The sequence below is a fragment of the Colobus angolensis genome, unplaced genomic scaffold (assembly GCF_000951035.1).
Source record: "Colobus angolensis palliatus isolate OR3802 unplaced genomic scaffold, Cang.pa_1.0 Scaffold117, whole genome shotgun sequence".
Lineage (NCBI taxonomy): Eukaryota > Metazoa > Chordata > Mammalia > Primates > Cercopithecidae > Colobus > Colobus angolensis.
Window position 1 is genome coordinate 2,842,135 of NW_012112808.1, and position 16,388 is coordinate 2,858,522.

Here is a 16,388-nt window from a genome sequence, read left to right on the forward strand (position 1 = left end):
TGACCTCATCCCATCTCGCAGCATAAATTTACATGTGGATGACTCCCTGGATGCCCGTACCTCTCTCCTGAACCCAGACTCGTATATCCTACCGCCTATTTGACAAGCTGGCCTACTCGGATGTCTAATATGCATCTCACACTTATCATGGCTGCACTTAACAAAATTAATCTCATCCAAACCTGCTCCCCTTCCCCATCTCAGTAAATGACAATATTCTTCTCCCTGTTCCATGCAAAAACTCTGGCATCATCCTTGATGTCTTGTCTTTCTCATTCACACCTCACATCCAGTCAGTCAGTGAATCCCTTCTTGCCAAACTTCCAAAATAGAATGAGAAAATGACCATTTCTCACTATCTCCACTGTTCATATGTTGGTCCAAACACCATCATCTCTTGCCTGGATTATTTTTAACAGCCTCCTAGTTGGTCTCCTTGCTTACAGTCTTGCCTCCTTCCTTCATTTTTTTCCTCAACACATCAGCCTAAGTTATCTTGTTAAAAATTAAGTATGATAGGGCCATTTCTTTGCACATATGGAGCATCCTCATAATGTGTCCCATCTCACTCAGGGTACGAGTTTGAGATCTTCCAGTGATCTACAAGGATTTCTACAATCTGTCTCCTCCCTGGCTCTTCCCCAACCACTCTCTTCCTTGCTCATCTAGGGTATACCCAACATGCTACACAGCAAGTATGGCCTTAGAGACTGCTTATGCTTTTCCTCTTTCTGGAATGTTCGTTTCCCATGTTTTCACATGACTAGCTCCCTCATTTCCTTCAAGTCTTTGCTCAGAAGTCACTTTCTTAGTGATGTCCTTCTTAGATATCCTATCTAAAACTGCATCCTCTTTTTCCCATTCAACACTGCTTACTCTTCTTCCCTAATTTATTTTTCTACTTAGCACTTCTGATTACTTAACATGGTCTGGATTTACTAATATATCTTGTTTCTTATCTCTCTTCCCAACTAGAATGTAAGCGCTAAGGAGAGCTAAGATTTTTACCTGTTGGTCACTGCACCTTAGAGAACTTGACACATCACAGGCATTCTGAAGAGTTGGAAGGGGGAGCCCCCAGATGGACTTGTCTTAAATGTACTCTGCCTCTTAATGACAATGAATCAGCAATGCCTTTTTAAAATCTCTCTGTGCAGGCCTCAAACAAAATCAGGATAAAGGAACTGGACACTCAGCTTGTGGGGATTTAGCCTATGGTGTTTTCCTCTTTGTTGCTTTCACAGCTAATTAATGTTGCACCATTTTTTGAAATCTCCGAATAGTGAAATGGTACTTTAAAACTGCCTCACAGTTTTGGGTATCATTCTTCTTTCCCACAGTGGCCCCAGAATAGTATCCTTGTAAGTGATACTAGCTTCTCTAATGAACTGCATACACCAAATACTGGGGAGAACGTGATGATATAGCTAAGTGATTTCCTAGGCAATAGATACAAAAGGCATTCGGGCACAAGATGACAAGACAGCGAGAAAATAAAATCCCCATCTAAGAATGTTCCCCCAAGACACCCCCTTCTGCCTTAATACCACCCTCCACCCCTGAGTGCTTATCACAGAAGGTGGGATGCTACCATTGTGTGTGTGTGGAGCTGGGAGGAGAAAGAAAGATGGCCCAATGTGAAAAGAACTTAGCTGCCCAAAGCTGCCTTTTCTATGTACAGTTAAATCCACACTTAACATCGTCAATAGGTTCCTGGAAACTAACTTTAGGCAAAACAGCATATAGCCAAATCACGTTTTCTCATCAATGCTGTAAAAAAAAAGATGTTGAATGAAATGACGTCATTCGAGGACCTGCTATAGTTGGTTTGCTTAAAGTTGCAGTCTCCAAGAACCTAACAATGATGTTATAAACTTACTGTATTCCTCTGAATTGGGCTTAATGAGGTCAGTAAAAGTATTAGAGGAGTCTTTTTGTGACTCTTCTGGTGACTCCAGGAATCCTACCATTAATGCCAGAGAGGCGACTCTCTGGAACCGTTAACCCTGTGTATATAATAAGGTCTCAAATATGATGAACAACAAAAATCATTACTGGCATATTCTGGGTAGTGATTTTTGTCTCCTACCTTACTTGATATTTTAATAAACTCACATACAGAACCTCAGTGACTTCTGCCCTCGATATTTCAGTTTAATGTCTAAACCCAGTGGTGAGCAGCATCAGCTGCACTGGGGCACTTGTTAGAAATGTAAGCTCTGAGGTCTCACTCACAGCTCCTGCATCAGAAACTCTGGATTGGGGTCCAGCAGTCTGTTCTGGCCATCCCTCCTGGGGACTGTGATGCAGGTTAAGGTCCGAGCAGCCTGGCTGTAAACCACTGGTCATGTTGTCACTTCAAAATCAGATGTCCCACTACCCTCCCAGGCCAAAGCCGTTAGTGTAGCATTTAGGAACTTTCCCAGGCAATCCCAGCTCCCAGTGAACTAAAAAATCTCACAACCCAGACAATGTGTGAATAAAGAAATATGGCATATTCATAGGTCTTCTGAAGGGTCTTCTGAATGGCCTCCTCAACCACACACCCCTTTCTGCGCCTGGAGAGCTCCTGCTCAGTCCCCAGGGTAGTGACCAAACCATGATTTTTCCTTGGGCAGCAGCCCCATTCCCACTCCTTTCTGCCTGGAAGAATCACTTATTCCATCTCCTCCATGATCCCTTAGCATTTAGTTCACACCATGATTAGAACACACAGCACAGGATATTAATTGCATAATGTTGCACTAATTGATTTATGTAACTAATATTAATTATATATCTCTTTACTTACGAGATTTTAAGCCTTCTAAGGGAATAAGTCATTTGTCTTTGGTAGTAACTGGGGTGGGGTGGGTGGACTTTCATTGCAGAGATACACATTTACTGAGCTCCTGCCATGTGCCTGGTACCATGCCATGTTAGATGCTGGTAGTTTTCTGAGAGACATATTTGACATTATTTTACTTTTCAAATTAGGTAAGAGTTCAGGCTTGACCTCAATTGGCAAAACAGAACGCACGGCCAACTGGAGTCTTGGTTGCTGTTATTCTGTTCTGGTGGTTTCATTAAGGTTCACATGAATCAAAGATTACTGAATTAGTTACAACAGTATGACTTAAAAAAAACTGCAGAGAATATGGTGTATTCTCAATATATTTGTAACACAAGTTCATAGTAAGGCATGGGAGATTTAAAAATTCTTCAGTCTTGAGATTTTCACCTGAATTCAGGCTAAATATGGGGATTAGCAAGGCTCAAGCTTCCCACTGTATATATAACACATTTGAATATCCCCTTATCTATCAACATGCAAACAAGATGAAGATGATGCATATCACCGGCAATCATATCAGAAATGGTAGACAAGGCAACTGCATGTATGATCACTGCACAGAAAAACGGTTAAATCCTTTCCCTGGAATGAAAAGACCCCATGCCTGGAGCTGAGGATCTGCTCATGGGAAGCTTGAGAAAAAATAGACAGAAAGGCAAAAGTAAAGACAAAATTAAAGCCCTCTTTTGTCCCAAATTAAAATCGGCGAAATAGGGTGCTGCTGCAGAAGGGAGGAACAGAAGATCAGTACACCAAGTAAGTCAGACCAAAACACTTCATTATTTTATTTAACGTTGAGAATGCAAGGTATCATTACTGCATATATTTGAGGAGCAAATTCATTACTTCTCTCCCTCTGAGTGGTCTCGCTGATAGAAATCCTTCTTTCCTGGGCCATAAAATGATCAAGCACAACTTAAACACCATAAACACGTCCTCAAGATGGACGGCATTTACTTATCAACAAGTCTCAGTTGAGTGCTTCCCACAAATTTATGTCATATACTTATTTTGCTGGTTTAAGGATTGCCAGTGTTAAGATCTGTCATCAGTAGATATTTGGTTATGTATATCTAGCGGTGTAAAGAGGAGAATCAACAGTTTTTCATTCAAGGAATCAAACTACAACTGGCTGCCTTTAACCAGTTACTTGTAGAGTCCTCTTGTAGGACTTGTAGAGTCCCAGTAATATTTTTTAAAACAACATATGGGGGAGCTACCTCAAGCATATTTTTAAAAAATCCTTGTAATTAGTAACTGTTTAGAAGAAATAGTCTAATAGCAACCTAATATATACTAACAAAAGTTTTGTCTGACTTTTGCAAAATAAAGTTTAGGCAGTGACATAACTATGAACATGTTTGAGCAAATAGGAAATATATTCCTAATGAACATGCCTGTATAATGGTAACAAGCATTAATGGATAAGGTTTAATTAAAACCTCCTTACATACTATAGAAAATGAAAACTAATATATACTCTCCCAGCTGGCAGGCCTCACGGTGGAAGAGACGAGATGCTCCATGGGGTATGGAAAGAAACTATTGGTACTTGTCTTTATTTTTAATCTTATTCTTTCTACATCTCTACTTCTGAAAGTGTGTTCTAATAAATACTATGTACAGTTAGTAAATGCTATACTATCTAAACAGATAAAAATCAATATAGTGGGCATGCCTGCTCAATAACTTTTCCAGTGATAGCTATGTGTGATTTGAAAAGTGCAGGCTCTGTGACTCTAAGCTGTGGCTGCTAAAAGATGCATGCAGGAAGGCCTCAATGTTCGCAAGAGAGCAGGGTCTAATTAACCAATTCTACTGAAAGTCTTCTGCAGCAACATAACTATGAGTGTGTCTGAGAAAACATGAAATATATTCCAAATGTATGAATCTATACAGTAACAAGCATTAGTGTATTAGATTTAATTAAAATCTCTCGGACAACTGTTGCAAATTGTACTAAGCCAGAAGCAGTAAAGGAAGCCAGCACCCCATTAATCACGCCAATCTCCCGGAGAGATCACAGGCTGCCATCTGATTGCTCCTCGATGTGATCTGCCCCTGCCATCCCCAAATCGAGGACAGACAGCGCCAGTGCTTTCTGATTACTGTGGGCATGCACACGCCGTAGGTGCTTACTCTGCCTGGCTGTCTTCACTGTGACCTCTTCCTGGAGCTTACCTCCTTTCTCTCTGATCAGTTACAGAGGCTGGACTCCAGGTTAGTCCACTTGGCCCTGGGAGACCAGCACCTCAAAATCCCTGACTCCCTAGGCCTTCTGGTGGGGCCCATCGCAACAGTCCCCCAAACTGAGAGCCTGTGGTGTCAGCCTGCTCTTCTGGGTGCTGCCCTGTGCTGCTGAAGCCAGCCCGTAGGACGGTAGAATGAATTTACACTACAGGTATGCCATTTTAGCTCAGCAGTCACTCCGACTTGGAAATCCTTCCAAATTCCATTCTCTGTGATGAGTATTTCAAAATGTCCTAGATTTTTCCATCTTCACAATGGTCTTGGTTTACTGAGATGATGAGAGTCACCTAAGATCAACTCCCTGAGTATCCTTTTAGCACATTTCAAAATGATGCTGTTGCTACATTCATTTTCCTTCCTTCAAAACCTCGTCATCCTCACTTAATTTTCCTGATTCACTTCTACCTGAGAGGAGAGCCCTCTCCAAGGTTAGCCTCCTTCTGTACTGTTTCCTATTACCAACTCATCACTTGTCCTTTTCTACCCTCGGGCCTCCGTCTTTGTTGTTCCCATTGTCCGGAACACCTCCTCTCTTGTCTGCACTCATTGAAATCCACCCATCGGTTTCAAGCAAGCAAAAATGTACATCCGCCTTGATGTCTTCTGATTATGCCTCCATGAGCCTCCTGGCTCCGTGCTGCTCAATTTTTCTCATGTGTTTCTCTTCCCACACTTAGTTGTCTCCCGAATGGATGAACTGCTTGTTCATATTTTCTGTTCCTCCTTATCCTGATCCTTCTAGTATGGTCTTCAAAAAAATTATATTACAGGTACCAAATACTTGTTCAGCAATAAAAGAAATAATGGAGACAGTGGAACTCACAGCCTCTTTTCAATATACACTTTTCTATTACTTTTTCTTTTTTTTTTTTTTTTTTGAGACGGAGTCTCGCTCTGTCGCCCGGGCTGGAGAGCAGTGGCCAGACCTCAGCTCACTGCAAGCTCCACCTCCCAGGTTCACGCCATTCTCCTGCCTCAGCCTCCCGAGTAGCTGGGACTACAGGCGCCCGCCACCTCGCCCGGCTAGTTTTTTGTATTTTTTAGTAGAGACGGGGTTTCACCGTGTTAGCCAGGATGGTCTCGATCTCCTGACCTCGTGATCCGCCCGTCTCGGCCTCCCAAAGTGCTGGGATTACAGGCTTGAGCCACCCGGCCCTCTATTACTTTTTCATCCTGAAGTGTGGGCAGCAGTGTGACCTGCATTATAGTCCTTTTCTGACTTATCTATAACTGTTTAAAGGTTTTAGAAAGTAGGCATTAGGGGACATAAGAGGGCAAATTATAAAGCAAAGAAAGAGAAAATCTCATTTACCAAATTCCCTTTACAGAGAACACTGATTTAGAAAACATACTGTGATAAACAATTTTGGGGTAGGTAGGTATGAGGCTCCTAAAAGACACATTAAGAAACAACAGATGGTCTCTAAATTGCCTTTAGGAGGGTGGGTCCTGTTAACCTACACAGTTTGGAGATAAAGGCTGAGCAAGCAGGCTGAAGCTGAACTCCTAGGCTTAGTAAGGTGGCAGCACTTGGAGCTCCCAGGAATATCTAAGCAGGAGGAATGGAAAGGCTGGTGCTCTTGGGAGAACACAACAGTCTAATGGGGTATTTTAAGTTATTTGCTCTGAGATATATCTGCAATGTATCCCCTCCTCTGGCTCCATGAGGGACACTTCGGGAACGTTCACAGGCTTCTCCTTCTGGGGAGCCCAAAGGAGGGCAGAGCTCTGCAGCCACGTGGTAACGAAGAAAGAGAGACTCGGTCAGCAGCCATCCAGGGACACAAGGCAAGGGAACAGCTGCCATCTGGACCATGTCCACAACTGTGTAACAGTTCCTAATCCAAGCAGGCTTCCCCCTCCAGTGCAGTGGGCCCTGTGAACCTGAAGCTTGACCAACTGCAGAAATTCTGTCTCAAAGGTACTTGAGAGAAGAAGCCGGGCCTCTGCAGGAAGGGCCTGGTTCTAAAGACAGCACACTGCACAAGGAAAGGGTAGTTCAATGCCAGTCTTCGATCTGCCTGTCTGTGGGTAACACAAATGGGAGGTGTATGGAGCTTGGAGAGTGAAGATTCCTGAAAGCAGGAAAGCCGCTCAAATAGGAGATTCCACAGCTATCCGATTCAGGAAAATCTCAGACACACTTCTACGCAGGTGCATCACTGACAAGTACAGAAAGTGTCTCAGAGCCTCAGGCTTGTGAATCTGGTCTAAACCTGGTGTGCTAGGAAGCAATGAGCCTGGTGATTGACTCCCAAATTACACTCACACTCGAGGCAGCTATGAAGTGCTGCTAAGTCTAACAGGGCTTTCAGGCTGGCCCAAATCCTGCCTTCTGCAATAACCAGAAATAATGACTTCCCCATGCTTTAACTTCAGCATCTTCAAAATAGGCTGTAATACCACTTATTTTAGTATACTTACCTCACAGGGTAGTTTGAAGGTAAATTTGATAAAATGTGTGAAGGCTCTGACATTCTGGGAGACGGACGGACGCCTTTAAATCTAAGATTGTCACTGACAAAGTGCTTCCCCCTCTGCCAACACCTCTGTGAAGCAGGTGAGGAATAGCGGGAATCATTCTACTTTAACACTGTGGGAAATGGTGAGAATGACAGTCTAAGCAATTTTCCTTTAAATTACCCAGATATTCAGAGGCAAACCAAGGAATGTAAACTCTCCACCAGTCATCATGGGATAATAAAATAATCAAAAGCTCTGAATTAACTCTGACTTGGATCCTGACTTAAGCCCAGTAACTTATTAGTTATGTGATTTTGGATAAATTACTCGATTCTTTCAGGTCCCGATTTCTTCATCTGCAAAATGCACTCATGATACCTAACCTGCAGACGAACTAAAAAAAATTGTGAAGAGACTAGGCACAGTGCTTGGACACTCAATAGATGGTGACTCCTGGCACTGTGATCCTGTTTCTAAAAAGGCGTTATATTATTCATTATTGAAAGGCAAGTGTATCCGTGGGTAGCAACTGCAAAAAGGAAAGTTAAAATGATTTTGTGATTTTAAAACAAATTTTATTCTAGGAAGAGATGCAAAACTCCCAAAATTCTGAAACCAAGGAAGGAGGAATACTAATACAGTCTTATAATAGAAAAATAGAAATTTGGGTGAAATGGAATTTGAAGGCATGACCATAAAGTAATAACTGCTTTTCTTCTGTGCTTGTAACTCAATCTCATTTCTTCTTAGTCACTTCTTACATAGGAAGCACTTACTTTGTGAAGATAAATATGGCTGTCCAAGGAAGGGCAATATAAAAGATCAGTTGGTTTGTGTGAAAACTGGGGAAGAAAAAAGATTTTTTTTTTTTTTCACTTTTCAGTAGAAGACTGAAAGTTTGCAAAGAGAGGTGAGGAGTAATAAATTTAAAAAAATCCCAGGATAAAATGTGATTCTTCAAGTCTTAGTGTAGTTACTTTCATTTGCCATTTTATATTTTAAAATAGTACAGAATCTGAAGATTTAAATCTAGATGGACATGGCATAAGCAACACTCCATTTGTCTCGGCTGTGCTAATACACATGCAGGGAGATAATGCATCAGTTACTAATAAGCACAGATTCAGACAGCAACACTCCACACTTTCTGAACATCTATATTCTATCAAGTAGGGAGTATTTCCAAAAGATGTATCTGTACATAGTTTATCTAATAGACTGGAATGGCTCTTATTTCTGTTCTGCCAAATAAAGAGAAATTTCTTGGACTGCAAATGTGATTGCTTCAACTCCCAAACTGTAGTGTTTCTGGGCATTTCTTCTTCATGCTTCCTGGCAGGCCAATCTATCATCAAATTCTTCAGGTTTACCAAAGCCTTAACAACAGCCCCAATTTACAAAGTACCCATGACTTGGTCAGAATCAAGGCAAAAAAGTGAAAACATATACAAAACTAACAGTAGATTTTGAAAACAGGTAATGATTTGAAAATGACCATTATCTCTAGGGCAATACTAAAATATAGCCTCAATTTATAAATGTGGAGAAAGTAGTGATATTTGGAAGGTACATTAAAATGAATAAGTAAGGGAACAAGCATGGCTCAGTGCACTTAGACCTGACATGAACATTAGGTATCTTGATCTACTAACTAGCTGTGTGGCCTTGGGCAAGTCATTCATAATTTCCTAATTTGTGAAATACGAATACTACCCCCATTTTGGTACATTCTCCAAATTTGTGGAAATGTCTAGCAAAATGCCTTGGGTAAAGAAGGTTCTTGATAGATGTTAGCTTCTTTTCTTAAAGAGCTGCAGTTGCCTACAGAGATCAGTCAGGAACGAAACACAGTGCGGTCTGGTGCGTGGATGTTAAGCGAGAGCACAGCGTGAGTCTACTATACTATCTGAGAATATCCAGTTGTGCTATAGAGGATGGATGCAGCTAATTAGTGTTAAATACAGCCAGTAGGTAAGCTAGAAGCTTATGAGGTATAGACAAATCTCACAGGATTTATCAGAACAGATCTAGGACATGTAAGCAAGCAGCCTGTGAGGTACAACAAAATTCCTAAAGTGTGCAAGACGTGTTAAATACAGGCCACAGGTTGATGAACTGTAAGACCATGCCAAAGATAGAATAATTTAAAAAAACCAAACAGGATGGAACAGACGAGAATGTTACTTAGGGACAGAAAGGGAGGGAAATGCTACATCATGATATGTACCCTCTGGGATGACAGCTAAGTTCCCCCTGAACTGACCAGCCCTGATGACAACCAGCCTGGTCCCATCCTGGTACTACACATGCGCTCCTGGAGAAGCACAGGTGAAACCCAAGACTGCTCACAGCAGGTGGCTGGCTGGGTGTGCCTGTGCCTGCTTCCTTTCATGGAGAAGATGTGCTGGCTCTGGGCACCCTTTTGTCTGCCATGGCCCCTTGTCTAAAACTTCACTCTGGTCCTTGTAAGCACATAGTAAGTGGGGAAGGCTGAGACGACAGAGAGAGGACAGGTGAACTAGTTGTGACCAGGGGTCAGATAGAACACTCGGCCCACTTGCTTGCCCACCCTCCGGGTGCCACCTACCCTTCCTTTCTGTACATCTCTGTGTGCTTTTGAATGCTCTGTGAGCCTTTCTGTACGGTGCAGTTGGACTCTGAGTGTCCCTGGAGGCCACCATGTCATCAGGGTGATTTTCTCCATGACAGGAAATCCCAAGGTCTATGGCCAAGTGGAGGGCACACACCTGCCCTAAAAGGAGCTGCTGTTCTGCCCTGTGAGTGCTGCCTTGCAGGAATGTTGGCCCCAGTTCCTGCTTGTACTGACTTTTCACAGGATCTTGGCAAATCTGGGTTTCTATGTCAGGTCTCCCAAGTTTTAAATACTGACAATTCATGCAAAATTTAAAAAATCTGCTCAGGCCAACAAAATCCCACATCCTCCACCACCAGTTTGCACCTGCTGCCTCGGGTTAATACTGTTCCACGACTTTGACAGTCCCTGCCCCACAGTGCCTGCCATGTGGTTCTTCAGTTGTAAAAGCAAGATCCAATTTGAACTGCTGCCCTGCAGTTTTGCAATTTGCCGTGTCTCACTTCAGGGTCTTTTAGGTTCAGGGAGGACCCGGCAGATGAGATCTCTTGGCCCTAAGTGTCTAGGGCCAGACGGACTGAAATTAGAAGGGGGAGCTCACAGACCTAAATTCACACAATGGAAAGAGAACGGCTGCCACTGATTGGGGTACTTGATAATTATTTGCAGATGGTCTACAAGTTTTCCCTGGAACACTTCTGTGAGGTTATACATCCTCGTTATCATTCATTACTCGTGTTTTCTCTGCTTCTTCCTCCTTCTCAGGCCACCGATCAGGAGTCAGAGCAGAATGAGACAACAGGAGACTGTTACTATGGTACCTAAACAAAACCCAGATGATTAAAATCAGGAAAGCTTTTGTCCTGGACATCATGTGTGTGACCTAAGTCGTCTGTGTGTAGTCCTGCGTTTCTCGGGTCTTTTTCTTCAAGTGGACAAAAGTGATACTGGTCAATAGGGCTGACACCCTGCAGCCATGTGAGAAAAGGCAGGCACCTGGGAGCATAGCTGGAATGCAGAAGGCTCCTTAGAGGAGATTACAGTGGGACACGTGCTTCTAAGAGCAAGGGGCTGGAGAATGCCCGGCAGTCAGGACAATGTCCAGAGGGTGGGCGGGGGCATACAGGTCTACCTCTGTTAAGGAAAGCCAAGACAAAACAGATGTACCCTGCGGATGCTGAACTCAGCCCAGAGCCAGGGCATGGGTATGCTGGAGCGCTGGAGGGTGGTGCTGAGAAGGCGGGAGGGAAGGTGGGGAGGAAGGGAGATGGGAGGCTTCGGCATGCTTGGCCTCGGTCACAATCAAGAAGCTTGACTCGCCCACACTCCCCCTGCATGACTAAGAGCCACCAGCCACATCACGAGGATGAGCAAGGGGCAGAATGGCTCATCAGTGACTAACTCCATCAGTGTGGATGGAGCATGAGGAGCTGGGCGGGGATGGGGGGAGGTTTACAAAGGGCACATGGTCACCCAGTCGTCCCCGAAGCTCCAGACAGGCTGTGCCTAATGACAGCACCTGTGGCCAGGCTAGCATGCATCACGCAGCTGGGTGATCTGCTGGGTGACCAGTACCAGTCAGGCATGGGGTGGGCACTGGGGGGTCTGTGTCACACAAGACTGACAAGGGTCCTGGGAGCTTGTGTCCACAGAGGAAGACCAGCAAACAAGACAATGACTGAAAATAACCAGACTGAAAGCAACACGACTGCGAGCTGTGACCCTGGCTGTGAAAGAAGGGAGCACCTCTGGTGACAGGATGGAGAACAGGGCAGGGGGCGCTACTGCAGATGACCACTCAGAAAAAAAGATGAGACAACAAACTCTTCTGCAGATTACTTCCAGATTTTACAAGAATAGAAACTCTCAGGAAACAAGATATTAAAAAATAAACACACCAGTGTGGGTTTATTTCTTTATGTTACTGTGTTGATATGTAAGTTAGAATGCAAGGGATTTCAAACAATGCTGGAAACAGCAGCTTATTTCTACGACATGAGTGTGATAGTCTCTGCTCGTCTTAACCATCGATTGCCCAGGCCTGTGTTTTGTGCTATGCTGAAATGTGATTGCAAAATTAAATTTTACCCACTCTGGTCCTAACTAACTGAAAATGGCAAGCATAACGCAGCATAACTGATGCCACTTGTCAGTGACTGAGAGGCATGCGAAGCAGGGTTGTGAGATGACTGCTGTCGTCCGGTTAGTGGCATTACTTGTGGCAGGTGCAGCTGAGCACAGGCACAAATTTTACAGCTTCATTCTGCTGATCAGCAGGTGACACACAGCAATTTTCAGCCCAGAACGTCCTGTTCTCAGAGAGAAGCCAGACTGGCACTGCTTCAGCTTCCCCATCCCATCTCTGTGTCTGAAACCAGTCAGCAGGACATGCATCTGTGGACACAGTTCCAGACGGATGTGCTGCTAGGACCCGCAGGAAGGTACAGCTTCAACGGTAACAGGAATTGGTACTCTAACCCAGGGGTTCCTGGGGGGATTAAAACAAAGTGGGGGAGAAGGGCGATACCAAAATGCTAACCTTTTGTATCATTGGGTAAGAATATCAAAACAAACACCAACAGGAAAGAAATGAATACACAAATTGTGACATATCCATACAGTGGGATGCTATTAATATAAAGAAACAAATTACTGTTATACTCAACTACATAGGTAAATCTCCAAAACATCACATTAAATGAATGCAGCCAGACACAGAAGATAAACACCATTGGATCCCCTGTCCTTGGTGTGCTAGAGCAGACACGACTAATCTGTAGGTGCAGAGGGCAGATCAGTGCTTGCCTTGGTGCTGCAACATGGGGGCTGACTGCAAGGGGCACCAGAAACTTCTGGAGTGCCTGCAAAGTTCCAAATCCTGACCAGAGGGCTAGTAACACGGGTGTATATATATGCCAACACTCATCCAACTACAACTAAAATGTGTGCTTTCACTGTATGTAAATTATGCCTCAACAGAGTTGATTTTAAAAAACTAAATAAGATCAAACGACAAAAACCTGTCTATTTATATATCCTCACAGTTATTTCATAAAAGAGTTGTTTTTAATCCCATTCCAGCCCCCCAATAAAGCAGGTGTAGAAGACAGTTCTTTTGAATTAGATTTTGGTTTAATGAAAAACTATTATTCTCATTTTAAAGACCAGTGGCAGAAACCTCCTCAGGGCCCAGCAGGGGTCAGAAGATGAGTATCTGGGAACCCCCATTGGCTTCCTACCTTCCCTCAAAATCACATGCCCTGTGTCCTCCCTGAACATTCCCTTAACAGGCTCCTGACTACTTCATGTGGCACTGGGCAGAGCAAATTGGAGCTCCCACATTGGGGATTAAAATGAAAATGGTCAGGAAGAAGGAATGATTTCAATGACTAATGAGTCCTACCTAAACAAAGGTAGGCAGAAGAGCGCAGGAAGCAGAGCAGGTGAGGAGGGTGAGGGGAAGATGACAAAGGAGAACCCGGGCGGCTACACCCCTGGCGTGCTGTCTCCAGAGGCCCCTCAGGCCTCACACCACGTGGGCCCTGGTGTGGGCACACAAATCAGCTGGGACCCTAAATAAGCTGGCAGTGACACCAGCAAGCAATACAGCAAACAGGGGTCATGTACCAGGGGGTGTCAGACCCTGCCCTGCTGGTCACAGAGGGCACAGCATCTCGCTGTGTGTACTCAGGACCATTATGGGGGATAATGAAAAACAAAAACTGATTTTTTAAAAGAGAAGCAGCAAAGATTGTTCTAAATTATAAAGTGTAATAATATATCTATGTAGGTACATTAATGTTAAATCTCCCTTCAAAAAAACTTAAAACTGAAGAGAATACTCTCTTTTAAAAATAATACTTTTTACCTTAGCCTCCTTAAATAGCCATTGGTTCACCAAGAGAAGAATTTAGTAGTAGCCAAAATACTACCATATATTACCATAAGCATGACTATTTGTTCTAGAAACCAGGGTCTATGCACGAAATGTCCAAATGACTGAGAGAAAAGGTCAGCAATCTCAATTTCAAATTCCAAATGTTGAGGGCAACCAAACAACCAAAAAGAAAAAAAATCCCAACAAAATCCAAAACTCTCATCAAAACATAACTGTACATCAAAAGTCATGAAGGGGCCTCACAGTAAAGTCTCACTCATCCCATTTTTATTTTTATTTCTTTTTAACAACCAACACTTACTTAGTATGTGGCAGGCACTGTTTTAAGCACTTCACACATACAAACTCATCCACTCCTCATACCAACCCAGTGGGGTGGGTTTTATGATTCCCATTTGACAGGTGAGGCACAGCGAGGCTGTGTGACCTGCTGAGGTTGCCTGGAGATGGCAGGATATGAGGGTTGCGGGATGGGGGCAGCTATTTAGCAGCTACCTCTTTGCCTGGAGCGAGGCTGTTTTTGTTGTTTTGTTCTGGGGAAGGCCTGTATATTCATGTCATGTCTGTTTCTCATACGTGACAAGGTATCGATATGGGGTGGAGGGCTTCCACACACTTGCCTGTGAAGGTATCAGGAGGCCCTGTCTAAATGGAGAACTAGACATTCCCCAGGTTGGTGCTAACACATTCCTGGTGCTCATAATTACAGCACCTAAGGACGAGCAGAAAAAGGAAGTGGAACAATGACACACTTCAGAACTTGCTTTGAGAAATGAGAAGAAAGCAGAACTCTGTGTATTTGGAATTTACTTATCCTGAAGTGATCGCCTAGATTCCATAAGGCCTCATAGAATTTTCTGTATTTGGTTTCTCTAACTTTCATGGACAGTAGCATCTTCACAATTTTGGCCATATCTGAACACCACCTGACTATTATTTGCTTGTAATTTTTATTTAAATCAATGCAGTTTTTAAAATATTAAATATCTTCTTTATCTGAGTTCTATACATGAAATTGATTTAACAGTTATATTTTATTAACACACTTATGTGTTAAAGTAAAACAAATCGATGTACCAACTAAAATCATTGCATGTCCTTCACTGCTGTGAGTTCTATGTGCTGGGGAATTCTAATTCTGAGCTAATGGAAGCCAGCCTTCACTCTCTAATTAACCAACACGGCCATAATGCAAATACAGCTTCAGAAATTGTTTTTATATTTATGTATAATCACATATATGTACAAATGAAATTCTACACACACACACGCATACACACACAAAATCTGGAATGGTTGAGAACAAATGAAAAATAAATTGACCAAGAGATAGATATTATTAGGTCAGGGGCAGTGGGAAGTAGTGGATCAAAGACATAGCATAACATTTAAATAAGAACCCACATAATCGGATCAATAAAGTTAAGAATAACAGCAAAGGCTCGGCGCAGTGGTTCATGCCTGTAATCCTAGCACTTTGGGAGGCCAAGGCGGGTGGATCATGAGGTCAGGAGATCGAGACCATTCTGGCTAACACAGTGCAACCCTGTCTCTACTAAAAATACAAAAAATCAGTCAGGCGTGGTGGCATGCGCCTGTAATCCCAGCTACTCGGGAGGCTGAGGCAGGAGAATCTCTTGAACCCAGGAGGCAGAGGTTGCAGTGAGTCAATATTGCACCAATGCACTCCAGCCTGGGCAACAAAGTGAGACTCCATCTCAAAAAAAAAAAAAAAAGAAAAAAAGAATAACAGCAACAACAACATGCAGGCATCATACTTTCTCAATGAAAACCTCAACTATATAAACTGATGCCCTGTTGTGGTTTTTTTTTTTCTTTTCTAATGGAAAACTTATCATATAGAAATAAAATCCTAAAAGTCTGATTGGCTAGAAAAGAAGTTATTTACATTATTTCCTCAGGAAGGTTGAAAGAATGTGACATCTGAAGGGAGGGATGCCCCCAGAGCCCACGGCTGCCCTGAGATGCATTAGGTGTGGGGACAGGCGGTGGGGAGGGCTGGCTTTAGGCTCCTTCCTCCCTCCCCACTCCCTATGTGCCCAGCAGCTCCAGGCTTCCCTGCCTTTTATGGTGTCCTTCCACATAAGATATTCTTTGAACAAAGAGGTTTTCTCAGATAAAATAAAATCTGAAGACCACTGGTACTTTCCAATTTCCTCATTGTATCAATGGGGAAACTGAGGCTCCGATGACCCCTCAGCAAATTGCAGCGGGGTCAGAGTCTACAAAACTCAGTATCCAGATTCATGGTCTGGTGTTGATCTGAACAAAACCACCTACAGCCTCCAAGAACACCCTTATGCATGCATACACTGGTGATACTAGTGGAC

General features: G+C 43.2%; 1 protein-coding gene across 3 annotated transcripts in view; it reads right to left on the reverse strand.

The window, feature by feature from the left end:
- Positions 1–16,388, reverse strand: part of KIF16B (kinesin family member 16B) — a 325,669-nt gene that overhangs the window by 71,793 nt on the left and 237,488 nt on the right. The gene's annotated exons all lie outside the window — the stretch shown is intronic.